The 13,640-nt window shown below is 35.6% G+C and overlaps 1 long non-coding RNA gene across 1 annotated transcript in view; it reads right to left on the bottom strand.

Moving 5' to 3' along the window:
• Nucleotides 1-757: 757 nt before the first annotated feature.
• LOC119254749 (uncharacterized) overlaps nt 758-13,640 on the bottom strand; it is a 29,251-nt gene continuing 16,368 nt past the window's right edge. The window contains exons 3-5 of the long non-coding RNA XR_005127342.2: nt 7,457-7,669; nt 5,151-5,230; nt 758-848 (exon numbers count right to left, since the gene is read on the bottom strand). This is a non-coding gene — a long non-coding RNA (uncharacterized LOC119254749). The remainder of the gene's footprint in view (nt 849-5,150; nt 5,231-7,456; nt 7,670-13,640) is intronic.

Here is a 13,640-nt window from a genome sequence, read left to right as displayed (position 1 = left end):
TAGCATTTACTTTGGTCCCTGAAATTCAGCACATTCCAAAACAAATGTGTTGGATGAAAGAATCTTTCAAGTGTCCAACTACACTTTGAGTCCTAATGGGTAGTGACATGTATTTTATGACATTTGGTAAAGTTCAGCAGCATTCATATGAAGTGCTTGACTCTGAGCCTGGCAACTAGTAAGATCTCTGTAAATCCTGATAGCCTGAATTAAGGTTCTGGCTTTACCTCTTACTAGAAGGGTGACCGTGGAAACATGTCTTTTTCTCCACCCCTCAATTTGTTTTTTTTTTTGTTTGTTTGTTTTTTAAGATTTGTTTATTTATGATTGCAAGAACTTGGGTACAGGCCAGAGATGTGGGAGGTGAGAGGATTCACTAGAGATAGAGTGGGGAATAGAACAGGCAGAGATAGACCGAAGTACGCTCCTGAGGGGAGCAGCAGGCGAATCAGGAGAAGTCTGCTGAGATATGTGGGTAGCTCCCTGGTTTGGGATCGAACTCGTGCTGCAGAAGCTGTGGACAGCTTCACAATGCTGCTCTCAACCCCTTGTGCCACCAAGGAGGCCTACCACCCCTCAATCTGTGCTTCTGTATTCCAGAGATAATACCAGTAACTATTTCATTGTAACAATGAAGTGTGCTGGTAGGTAGGTAGGTAGAATGGAAGACAGGCAGGCAGGGAGGGAGGGAAGAAAGGAAGGAAAAGCAATTTAGTACAGTGTTCAATTCATAATAAATATTTTATAAAGACAGGTTTTATTAATATATATTTAGAGAGGCAAGAGCTTCCTTTCAGATAGATGATGTATAAAACTATCCTTTTAAAGCAAAGTTGTCCAGCTCTCTTCTGAAAAAAAAAAGGAAAAAAATTAAAAAAAACACATAAAAGATTAGATGCACAAATGTCCAAAAAACAAACAAACAAACAAACAAACAAACAAACAAAACAAGGAAGTGTCTGTCATAGTGAAGTAAATAAATTAAGACTAAAGAAAACGTTAGGAGCAAAGAAGGACTTAAATAAGCACACATACTGCTTTTTATGTTTCTCCCAGATATCCAAATGATGTAAATCTACCAAAAAATTTTAAGTAGTCCCCTAGACATTGGCCTGATCTTCCAAAATAATGTTTGTGTTATGAAGAGTTGTATTCACATTTTAATCATAATAGTTAGCCTTATTAAATTTTTACCACAGTAGACATTTGTGTAAGTGTCTTCAGTTTTTTTACTTTTCAATCAACACAACCATATGAATAATATCATTAATATTATTTTTTATAAATGAGGAATCTGAGACAGAGATAGGTTTTATGTCCAAGGTCACGATGTCAGTAAAGAATGAAGATAAGAGCTCAGTAGGTCTGGCTCCAGGTGTGTTCCCTAAACAAAAGTGTCTTACAGAATGAATTTTAATTTTTACATTATTTTTTTAAAGATTTATTTATTTATACAAACAAGTACTGGGGTAAAGGCTAGAGGTGTGGGGGATGAGAGAATTCACCAAGGACAGAGTGGGGAGCAGAATAGGCAGATCTACTGAAACACTGCTGAGGGGAACAGCGGGCGAGAAAGGAGAGGTCTGCTGTGCCATGTGGGTTGCTCCCTGACCAGGAATTGAACTCATGCTGTAGTGACTGGGCATAGCTTGATAGTGCTGAGACTTTACCCCTTGCACCACCAGAAAGGCCCAACTTTTACATTCTTTGATCCTTCAGATTAGGTTGTTTTTAACTCCTTCATACTTGGCCAAATATAGAAGGTGTTGTTATTTTTATGTACCCAAATTAGTTGTTACTGAGGCAAGATTGGTTTACAATATTGCATATGACTTAGAGATGTAGGATCACAGCCATCAATTGTATGTTACCACACCACACCTACCACCAAGGCACCTAAAGTCCTGTACCATAGTCTAGTGTTCCCCTTCCTCACTTTGCTTCTCCCTCCTCTAGCTTTCTATTTGAGGTTTCTCCATGTCTCACATCATCTTACTTACTTGTCCATGTTACTGACAGGCAGCTTTGCGCTTAAACCCAGGAGTATATATTCATTATTCCAGCATACATATCTGGATCTCTTTGTAACTGATATTTGCCTTTTCAGTCTCAAATTATCCTTTATCATTTTACTTACTATAAACAAAATGCTCAGTGATTTTTCAATACTCCATCCATCATCCATTCAAGCACCCATTCATCCATTCATCTAACCATAAGAATAAATTCTATCCACCCCAATTTGAGACTGTGTAACATGGTCATTTAGAAGCTCAGTTACACAGCGAGGTGACATGACTCATGGCTAATATCAGTTTGAGTTATCTCTGTATTTTATTCTACCACCTTTTAGCATTGGTTGCTAAATGACAAGTGGTGACTAAAGGAAAAGATATTCACATTTCTTATTAGGAAGGTCATATAACAATGAAGAGACAAGAATATTTTAAATGATATTTCATATTTGAATAGAGCTTCCAGTTATGATTTTACTGAATTTTCTTATTTTCTTATTTATTCCTGGCAACAAGTTCTGCTAATAATGCCATTATTGTCATTAGTAATTAGGGATAATAGTGTGCTATTGCTGAAGAGTTGAAAATAGGAGGAATAATTTATTTTCTCTAAGTTTTAGTTTTTTAAATCAGCATTTATTAGATAAGAAGAGAGATGAACAGAGTCTCTCATGAGATTTAACTTGAACTTAATAGAGTACATCATGATATATAAAGAAATAGTGCCAAAATGGGGATTGATCAGTCATGAAGACAGATGTAATTATTCACAGATGATAATGTTGGAAATAAGTATTATTTCAAGTACTGTCCACAGATAGAGCCTTAAAATATGGACTATTTCAAAACCACTGGCAAAATCAAGCCTTGCTATTATGACATTATAGCATAAGGCTATGTGAGTCAGACACGATTAACACTTCAATTTAGCTAACTCATTTTGTGTTGCTTCTACATTCACCAAATAAGCTAATTATGATTGGCTTCCTCTGTCGATCTGCCTACAGGAGAGAAAAGGATTGATTTTGTAACTTTAAATATACTGGATTATGTGATAGTTATTTTATTAGTTGAATACTCTGGGTTGAAAGTAAGAGAGACCTCTTTATGCTAGCTTTAAGCCAAACAAACAAACAAGGAAATATGAATGTGATTGATAATGAAAATGTTCTGCAAGAAACAGAATGTGTCTTAGAATTTGTGGGGATGCCTGCAGACTGGTCTCAAAAGGAGTTAAATGAGAAGCTGGAAGTCCACAGAAAGCCCATAAAACCCTCTCTTTCCAACTCTCATTTTTCTTCTCCACATGGAAGCTTCCTTTTCCACTTTTTATAAACAATTATTTCTGTTCTCTAGACTACACAGGAATTGCAAGATCACTACATGGTGTTTCTCGTGTTTCCCTAGAATCATGTTGCTACTTTTATTCATAAAAAATCAAAACTTGTCCCTACTTTTTTTTTTTTTTTAATTTTTGAGGTATAATTGAAACACTTATGTCTCATGCATTCCCTAGGGCCTTCCTCTTTGCTCCCTTTAGGTAAAACCCACGTGAAACCAAGCTGTGTTTTTGATTTGAATTGTACATTCCAAACTTAGTCCTGAAATTTCAAAGCCCTCAACCCTGGGACCACAGTAAAACCAGCTGCCATAGTGTGACAAAGTCTAGGCCCCAAGGAGAGGCCACAAGTGGGTCTTTACTAACATCTCTGGCCAGCTGGGGGATGATCATTAGTCTTGACCATCAGATATTAATCCAGCTCCTGCCTCAAGTCTTACAGCTCAGTCCTTTGATATCGAAGTAAAGATATAAGCCATTTGCATTGTGTTCTGTCTACATAGATAGATAATAGAGAAATAATAAAGATAATAGAAGAATCTTGATTGATAATTGCTGTGTGTATCATGAAATTTTGAAATAAACTGCTACCTAACAACAAATAAAAAAGTTGCCGTTGGTCCAGTAATTTCAAATTTGGTATGTACTTAAAAAAAAAAAAAATTAAGAAAAAAAACTTGCAGAATAATATATATGAAAATGTTTGTTGGATTTTAATTTGTAAGAGCATGTATCTTGAAAAATCATCTAAATGTCCATAAATCTAGGACTGACTAAATAATCTTAGAATATACATACTATGAAATACTCTGTCATAATTTAAAAATTCAAATGTGTCTATGTGGAAATTGTGTAATTCATGCTGCTGAATAAAAATAGCAAGGTACAGGGCCTCTGTGTATCTGCACCTGGTGGTGCAAAGGGTTAAGATGCAACCTATGGAGCTGTTCGCGGCCACTGCAGCAGGAGTTCGATCCCCAGTCAGGGAGCTACCCATATGCTGCAGCAGACCTCTCCTGCTCCCCTCAGCAGTGTACTTCAGTCAGTCTGCCTGTTCTGTTTCCCACTCTGTCTCTGGTGAATCCTCTCACTCCCTGCATCTCTGGCCTACACCCCAGTTCTTGTATGCATAAATAAATATATCTTTAAAAAAAAACAACAACAAGGTACAGAAGGGAACACAACATTCACATAACACACACATATAAATAGCCCTCAAATAATATCCCATATTTTCTATTGAAATATAAAAGTAATTGATAAATAATGCGAAATGATGCACACTAATCTACTGCACAAATCAGGTGTCGTATCAAAATGCAGCCTACTATGAATTAACTAGAAGGCTAGAGAGAAAGGGGGCATGTTCTTTCCCAGTTATTGAACTGATCCTTAATGGTAGTATTGTATTTTAAATATGTATCTCACAATAATCCTATGAAATACATATTGTCATATTAAATACAGAAAATAACCTAAGAGTGTTCAACAGGTGGTGTATCAACTACATAATTGCCTCTAGTGAGCCTAATTTCTGCCTGCTGAGCAAATACAAGTACCTTTACAGATTCATATTGCTTTTGAGATGTATCTTTACCTAAATAATTTATTGAACTCACCTAGCCTAAATTTTCTCATGCTGTTCCAAGAAACAAATCAGATGTGTGACATGATTGCTTTAATTACTTCAGTATTTTGGAAACCAATTGTAGTTTAAAGTAAACTATTTAGACATTTTTTAACTTAGTTTATCTGTTCCTTCCTTTATTTAGTGGGTATTTCTATTGTACCAATACCTGTGCACATTCAGATAAAGAGTTCTTTATAGTCCTCTTTGAGTATTATGTTGAATGATACAGAAGTTTCCAGGCATGTTCTAAAAATAATGGGCAAATACAATTTTTATGAAGATTGCTTATTTATCTGTACTAATTCCAGTATTGTATGCAACAGATTTTCCAGCAGAATGTAATATAAACAGAATTTAGGTTTGATTTTATTGAAATATCATTACTATGTTTGAGGGAACTAGAACTGCCTCAGTGATAACCCATCAAACTGGTAGACAAATTTTAAGCCTTGTCCCCGCTTGTGACTATGCTTCATTTTTGTGAGAAGTAACCTTATCAAATGTGACATCCATATTTTATCTTACGTTACTTCCAGTTTAGTCTTTATTTCAAAATGGCTTCAAAACAAATATTTCAATTTTTCTGTTACATAGCGAGTGATTATTTTTTTTTAATTGAGATAACTTTGGTTTACAACACTGTGATTCGGAGGTATAGCATCAGAGCTCTTCATCTTTATCACAAAAGAATCCGAATATAACAAATTTTAACACCTATGTTTATCGTAACTGAACTGAAAATTTATAGAAGAACCAGAACTACTATGGTCCTACATTAGTTGAGGAAAGAATAAAGGAAGCAAAGCAGTTTTAAGTAGAGACTAGGTACTAGGAAAAAAAGTCCCAGGGATGTACAGAGGTATGAAGTGGTGAAGGAATTGTCAAGAGCTCATACTGGCTGATCACAGTGTGTTTGTGTGTGTGTTATATGCAGTAACACATCACACACTGTTGCCTACAGACACTATCAACTACGGGAATATGAAGTAAAATGTGCAGGGGAATGAGCAGGAAGTGATGAAATGATCTGTCAGGATCCAGGTACCATAGGCCTTAAGGCATTAAGAATTTGTTATATTCAGATTCTTTGTGATGTGTTGGTTCTCCTTAATTCTCAACTGCTCTTTTATTAACTGAATACAATTTAAATCACCATGAACGTTCAGGTACTACAGTTTATCATCTTATGTCAATGCTATCCATCTTTGTATGTGTATAGTGCTGTGCTTTGTCACTTGGCCATTATACCACCCATTAGTTTTCTTGAACATATTCTTTTCTATAATAACGAGTCAGTGTCAAGAAATCTTGTGGTAAGAGCTTGATATATTTTTAACTGGAGGACTCCTTTTAAAAATGAGTCAATGATGAAGGATTATCTTGTACTAAGAGAAAAAATAGTAGAAAGGTAATGAATCTGGACTTTGACATGTCGTATATCTTATGCAGGGACACCCAAGAATTATTGAGAATGTTGGAAATATGCCAGGAATGATCATGGAGGGATAGTGGCCAGGTTGATGATGATGCATTGTCATTTTACTTTTGGAAAATCCTGTGAGGCTCACTACGGAGTCTGGCAATAGCAATTACAATTACTGTACTTCATTTTATTCACTTGGGCAAAATAATGTCATTCCACTTAAAACATACAAAATTACAAACTAATAATAAAGCTCTCTTAATGGCCCTTAGAGTGAGGAGTTAACCTTGATGATAAAGTGATGTAAGGCTTAATAAACCTTGTTTCTGGCCAAGTCCCAGAGAGAGTGAATTCTGTGTGATTCAGCTTATGGAATCAATAATAACTGACTTCTGCCTGGCACTAGGTAGGAAGATCACTCAGACTTTTCTTGCCACCCTAACAGTGACTTCTTTCTTTTCTTATCATCAAATGACTCTCCTGTGTGACATGAACCTCACTGCTCAAGTATAGTTTGACTAGGCCTCCCTGAAAAGGACACTGTCACTTATGAACACAAATTCAGCACACTTAAATATTTTATAACAAATCATGGTGAATATTTGAAAGCAGCCAATAACAAGTCTTGTCATGTATTGGGTAAACACACCAGAGCTGTATGTAATTGAAGATCTTTTGTAAAAGAAAAATGTTGAGCAGCTCTATTGTAGTTTTCATTTAAAAAACTTATAGACCTGGGTATTAATAGCTATTATAGATACAGAAATTTAATATTGTGGAATTCTGAGGAAAGGGCTTTGGGACAAAAACCCTGCACAGGAAAGCAGGGTTTTCCTCACTAAATTCATGCTTTTTTAGTCTTATAGACTCTAAATAAAACCATTTTCTTTTGATGGTGCTGGCACAAACTAAAACTGAAGATGTGGAATCATGTACGTAAAACTCTGAGAGCATGAGGTACAAAATATGCTGATGTATTTATGTTCAATAGAATTGGTGAGGACCCACGTACTTTCAGGTACTGTTTAAGAAGGCAATCAAAAACTTACTTGAGTCTAAAATCACCATAAGGATCATTAGTTACACACTCCACATGTATAATGGCCTTATGCTGTAATATTTGATCCAGATGAGATTCTGGAGTTAGCTTGACAGGTATCCATTCTTACAGCCAGTTCTGGGCAACATCTTCCTTGGCAAGATGACCTGGAGCTCTCTTCCTATGACCAGTTTGGTACATTCTTTCATTAGATATGTTAATTCTGTTTTACATAAATAATAACAGAAATGCATCTGTTATGAAGTAATAGAAATAGTTTGAATGCAATGAAATCTAAGAGCCAGTTTACCTGCTGAGAATTTATAGGTCGGCAAACATAGTGAGGTCCAGGGGCTCAATTCTCAGTATTCCATACTGAATTCCATGGGTATGACCAAACCTGAAGTTAGTCTTGAGCATTGTGAGCACAGTCTATGTAATCCTCTTCCTAAGTATAACACAGGGAGAGTAGGCAGGGCATTTTTCTGTTATCCATTAAATGGAGAAAGAATACATTTCCCGGGAGTGAGAAAGAGTATGAGTTAGCAGATCAAGGACCTAGAAGATATCAGATTGAAGCATGTAATTGAAGGTCAGTGGAGACTGTGTCCATGAGAATATTGCCAGCATGGCAAAGCAGTGACCATGGGGAAGCAGAGAAGAGTTTGCTGCTGAGCAAGGTCATGGACAGGAACCTACTCAGATCAAACTTTTTCTCTTGAAGTTATGATCAGTAACTTAGCCTGGTTATTCAAGTTGAGTTATCCAATTCATGGAAAAGAAAGGGAGAAAGAAGAAATCCTAATTGGCCGAGTTTAAGCTTGAAATATCTGAAAAAAAAAAAATATATTGTAGCGGTAAAGCTTTTATGATGCTGACTACATTGATTTTTCTATCACTAATCAGAAAAGAGTGTCAAAGAAAAGATGAAATGAACATGATTTGGAAATCCACGTCGGTGTTTTGTTTGTGTGTGTGTGCGTATGTAAATATAAATATATACATACATATAAAGGACTATGAAGTTTATACTGGGATTTAAAGCATTTAAAACATATAAAAATGCACTTTTTTGGTTATTGAAGAGAAAAGTTGGGTAGCTATAATACAAATTTGTAAAACAACTGTTCACAAGTATTTCAATATTATTGGCATAATGACAACATATATGCTGTCCTGATACACTTTTATGATGAGATTTGTAATACAGAATTAATGTTATTGACTTTGTTGTTAGGTTCTTTAAAAGTTCTGTTTATGAGTGTGTAATGTTTTAATGATGGCATGTGAAGAAGAGGAATTGGAATATTCCTGACCAAATTTTGAGCTATAGTGGCCTCAAGATAGCTTACGCTTTTTTATTTCTCTTATACAGCAATTTGTACTAATTACAACAATTCATTTTAGCTAACACATGTGGAAAGAAATAAAAATGTGGAACCATACATAATGATATTGAAACTGAGCATAAAATTTTAAAATAAAATTTAATATGAGTGATTTCATGCAGCTGCATATTCATACATCGCTTCTCCCTATTTAGTTCCCCAAATATTTTATTAGTTTGTGTTATTCCATGATCAATGTGAATGCCATAGCCCAAACAATTCTTAGCAATAAGTAAAACAGGAGAAATTCATTATCATATAAACTTCTTAGAAATAATAGTGAGTTTCAAGTCATTGAAAATAGCAATAACCAAATTAGATGTTATCAGACTTTGCTAATACAAAATACATGTTTCAGCATTCTATTATTTGAGTACTTGAGGAATTAGATGCCACTGGCAATGTTAGATTTGATTTAGAAGGTTTAGGCCCACTACTTAACAAGCTTAGTTATGAATATTAGCTAAATATCGTATAGATCTAGCAAAAAATCAAAGTATAACAAATGAGTTGGAATCTTTTTTAAATCCCATTTGATTTTAAGAGGTCAGAAATCATAACCAGGGAAAGTATTAATAGTTCCAGAAATGAGCAATTTTACTTAATCTAGTAATTAAATGACATATTTACTTTCTCTAACATGTAGAAGGTAAAATTCTGGATTCTTAGAAAATACAATTATAAAAGCACTATTTGTTCTCACAATGAATTAAGTATCTGTTTTGATTAGCTGACCATAAATCTGTGGGTTTCAGTCAACTAATCTTTGACAGAGGAGCAAAGAATATGCACTGGAGCAAAGAAAGTTTGTTCAATAAATGGTGCTGGGAAAACTGGATAGCAACATGCAAAAGAATGAAGCTTGACTACTACCTCACACCATGCACAAAAACCAATTCAAAATGGATTAAAGAACTAGACATAAGACCTGAAACCATAACATACATAGAAGGAAATATAGGCGAAACATTACATGACATGCACCTCAAAGACTTCTTTACAGACACATCACCCAAAGCAGTGATAGTAAAGGGAAAGATAAACAGCTGGGACTACATCAAATTAAAGAGCTTCTGCACAGCAAAAGAGACAATAACAAAAACAATGAGAAATCCCGCCGAATGGGAGAACATTTTTGCACACAACACTAATGATAAAGGACTGATCACAAAAATCTACAAAGAGCTGATGAGACTCAACAAAAACAAAGAAAATAATCCAGTCAAAAAATGGGCAGATGAGCTAAAAAGAAACTTCTCCGAAGAGGAAATGCAAATGGCCAACAGGCATATGAAAAAATGTTCAACATCACTTGTAATCAGGGAAATGCAAATCAAAACTACCATGAGATACCATCTTACACCAGTGAGAATGGCACATATTAAAAAAGCTAGCAACAACAAATGTTGGCGAGGTTGTGGAGATAAAGGAACTCTCCTGAACTGCTGGTGGGAGTGCAAACTGGTCCAACCACTATGAAGAGCTGTGTGGAGATTTCTGGACCTACTAAACCTAGAGCTTCCAGCAATTCCACTCCTAGGTATTTACCCAAAGGACACAGAAACATCAATTCCAAAGAGCACCTTCACCCCTATGTTTATAGCAGCACTGTTTGCAATAGCTAAGCTATGGAAACAACCCAAATGCCCAAAAATAGATGACTGGATCAAGAAGATGTGGTACATATACACAATGGATATTACTCAGCAATCAAAAAATATAAACATATGCAGTTTGTAGCAACATGGATGGAGCTGGAAGGGATCATGCTCAGCGAAATAAGTCAGAAAGAAAAAGAAAAATACCGGATGGTCTCACTCATAGCAGGAATGTAGAAAACCTAAATAAGAGACCAGGAAAAAGACTAATTAATACAAAGTAAAAATCAAAATGAACAAGCAACTATAAACCAGAGACACACTACAGGGGGGGAGGGAAGGGGAGAGGAAGGACTAGGGTCAAAATAACGGGGGGGGGTGCAATTGTATGGGGAATATAACCAAAATGAAAATGCATACATTGTGCAAAAATGAAAAATGATTTAAGTATTATATAAAATAAAATATTAAAAAACAATTTATTTTGAGAGAAAACAGGAAAGGAAAGCAAGCAAAATGAAATTTATTAAAATGGATATTATAGAGATGGTAAGGGATGCTGAGGGGCTCAATGGATTTAGAAGCCAGCTGAATGAGATAGGTAACAGAGCACTAATGTAAATTATCAGTGATGATGTCTTCTGAACAAAGGGTCACATTTCATAGCCCTTCTTACATCAATGTGCCTTCTCTTTTATTTCTTTCCACTTCCCCTATACTAACATCTTAGCAAAGGTCTTAAGATGGAGGGAACCAGGGTTCCTGAATCATTGCTCATCAAGAAGTTTGTCATTGGACTAATAAGTGAACATATCAATCCCCTGACATTTTGGGATAATTTATTAAGCAGCAAATGCAACCCTAACTGATCTATCAGTTCTTCCTGAAGATTTGGAAAAACTTCAAAGTAGATTTCTTATATATGAGGTTTTTCAGGGGATGCATATAGAAAAGATCGAGGTAAGGTGGAAGAGTTATTTGTAGGAAACAACGTGAGCAAAGACACGGGAATATGAAAAAAAAAATGTTCATGTGAAATATTTCCAGTTATTCAGTTTCAGATATAAAGAGGAAAGAGGTAAAGAGAAGTCTAGAAAAGTAAAAAAGTACAGGGCCTTTTTATGGAGAACCTTCTATATTCATGCATAGACTGAATATGTTTAAAAATGTACATTTTTAATGTACATTTCATAGAGTAGTACATTTACTTTAAACCATTTTCTCAAGGAAGAAAGAAAGAGAAACAAAATTGGGGTTGATTATGGAGTTTTATAAGTATATTTACATTATTAATATATGGGTAAGCAGTCATGTAAGGGAATGGTAAGGCTAGAAAGGAAAACTGATCAGAGATCTTATTAATCAGTATAGCATCAAATAAATTAAGAACAGAAGCCATCTTGTCAAAACAAAATAATATTAAATTTCAGTGTGTTGAAGTGAATGTCTAATGTAGTTTGGGTAGTTTATAGATTGAATTGTCTCCCCCAGAAAGATGTGTTAAAGACCTAACCCCTACCATCTAAGAATATGATATCTTGGAATAGGTTCTCTGTAGATGCATTCAAGTTAAGATGAAACCATTAGTTCGGGTCCTAGTACAATTTAACCAGAATCTTTATTAAAAAAGAAAATTTGGACACAAAGACACACACAGAGGGGAGACAGTATGATGAGACACAGGGAGAAAATGGCTATTAACAAACCAACAAATGCCTGAAGCTACTATTATCTAGGAAAAAATGTGGAAAAAATCCTCCCTTAGAGTCTTCAGAGAGAGCAAGATCCAACTTGCACCTTGATTGCATATTTCTGGCCTCCAGAACTGTGAGAACACACTTTGTTGTTGTTGACACTTTGTTGTTATGGCAGCCTTAGAACACTGATAAGGGTAGATTTCAAACTTTGTGTAATTTCACTATCTGAAAGAAACCTCCAAAGTAGACTTAGGAGAATAGAGGTTGCACACTGTTTCTTACCTGCCTTGGAGAAAATTGACATCACTTCCATTTATAGTCCAATAACCAGAGGTAGACATATGTCCTCAGTATAATTGTAGGAGAGTCCCAGACAGGTAGGAAAGTGTTTTTGGTATTTGGGGTACAGACACTCTATTCATTGTTTTTGTTTTTTTTTTTTTTTTTTTTTTTTATTCATTGTTACAGCAGTTAAAGTATACACATCTGTAGTCTTAATTAATTAACTAATTAATTCAGTTTCTACCTTTTAGCAACATTAGGAAAATAGTTCATAACTCAGATGTTAATTTCTTATACATTAAATTGCTTTTATGACTAATTGCTACAAAGCTCTCAGAAGAGCACCAGACACAGAAAAAAAAAATATCAATAAGTTACTCTTATTTTGAAAGTAAGGAGTTTGGAGAGTAAATTCTGCAAAAGGACATGACGATTAAAAAATTAAGTGTCCTGGGCCTCCCCGTTGGCGCAGTGGTTGAGCACTGGGTTGCGAAGCTGCCTGCAGCCTCTGCAGCGCCCGTTTGATCCCCGGCCACCAGGGAGGGTCCCACATGGCGCGCAGACCTCTCCTGCTGCCCGCTGCTCCCCTCAGCAGTGTACTTGGGTCCTTCTGCCTGCTCTGCTCTCCTCTCTGGCCCTGGTGAATTCTTTAACCCTCCCCGCGCTTCTGACTGTACCCAGTGCTTGTATAAATAAATAAATCTTTTAAAAAAAAATTAAGTGTCCTGATGACACTTATCAGCATTTTGAAGATTTCTTGAAACAGTTTCGATCCAGCACATTACCAGAACACTGGTAGTTTAGTAAGAATTCAGCAATTTGAGAATTATGTGCCTTGACACGCTATCTCTTTCCTTTCACTGTAACCTTTGCCATCAATCTAAGAATTGATGTATAATAAATATAATTTGCTAATAATGCTCTTGATTTTCCACTTTTTAAATAAATTTTACTTTATTTTTAGAATTTTATTGATGTAGCATGCTTGCAACACCATATATGATTCAGAGCTATATAGGGTCATCCTTTCATGTGTATGTTACCACACCACACCCACCACCAAGGCACCCATAGTCCTCCACCATCATCCATTGCACACCTTCCCTACTTTGTGCTGCCTTTCCTCTCCCCTTTCCCCCTGTAGTTTCAATTCCACAATCAGATTTATGTGATTTGTTACTGGTTTGGCTTTGTCTGACCCTTTGTTTTGTTTCTCTTAACTCCACATA

The sequence above is a fragment of the Talpa occidentalis genome, unplaced genomic scaffold (assembly GCF_014898055.3).
Source record: "Talpa occidentalis isolate TD23 unplaced genomic scaffold, MPIMG_talOcc4v2.1 talOcc4.3, whole genome shotgun sequence".
Taxonomy (NCBI): domain Eukaryota; kingdom Metazoa; phylum Chordata; class Mammalia; order Eulipotyphla; family Talpidae; genus Talpa; species Talpa occidentalis.
Note: the sequence above shows the minus strand (reverse complement) of the source record. Positions and strands in the feature narration are given on the sequence as shown.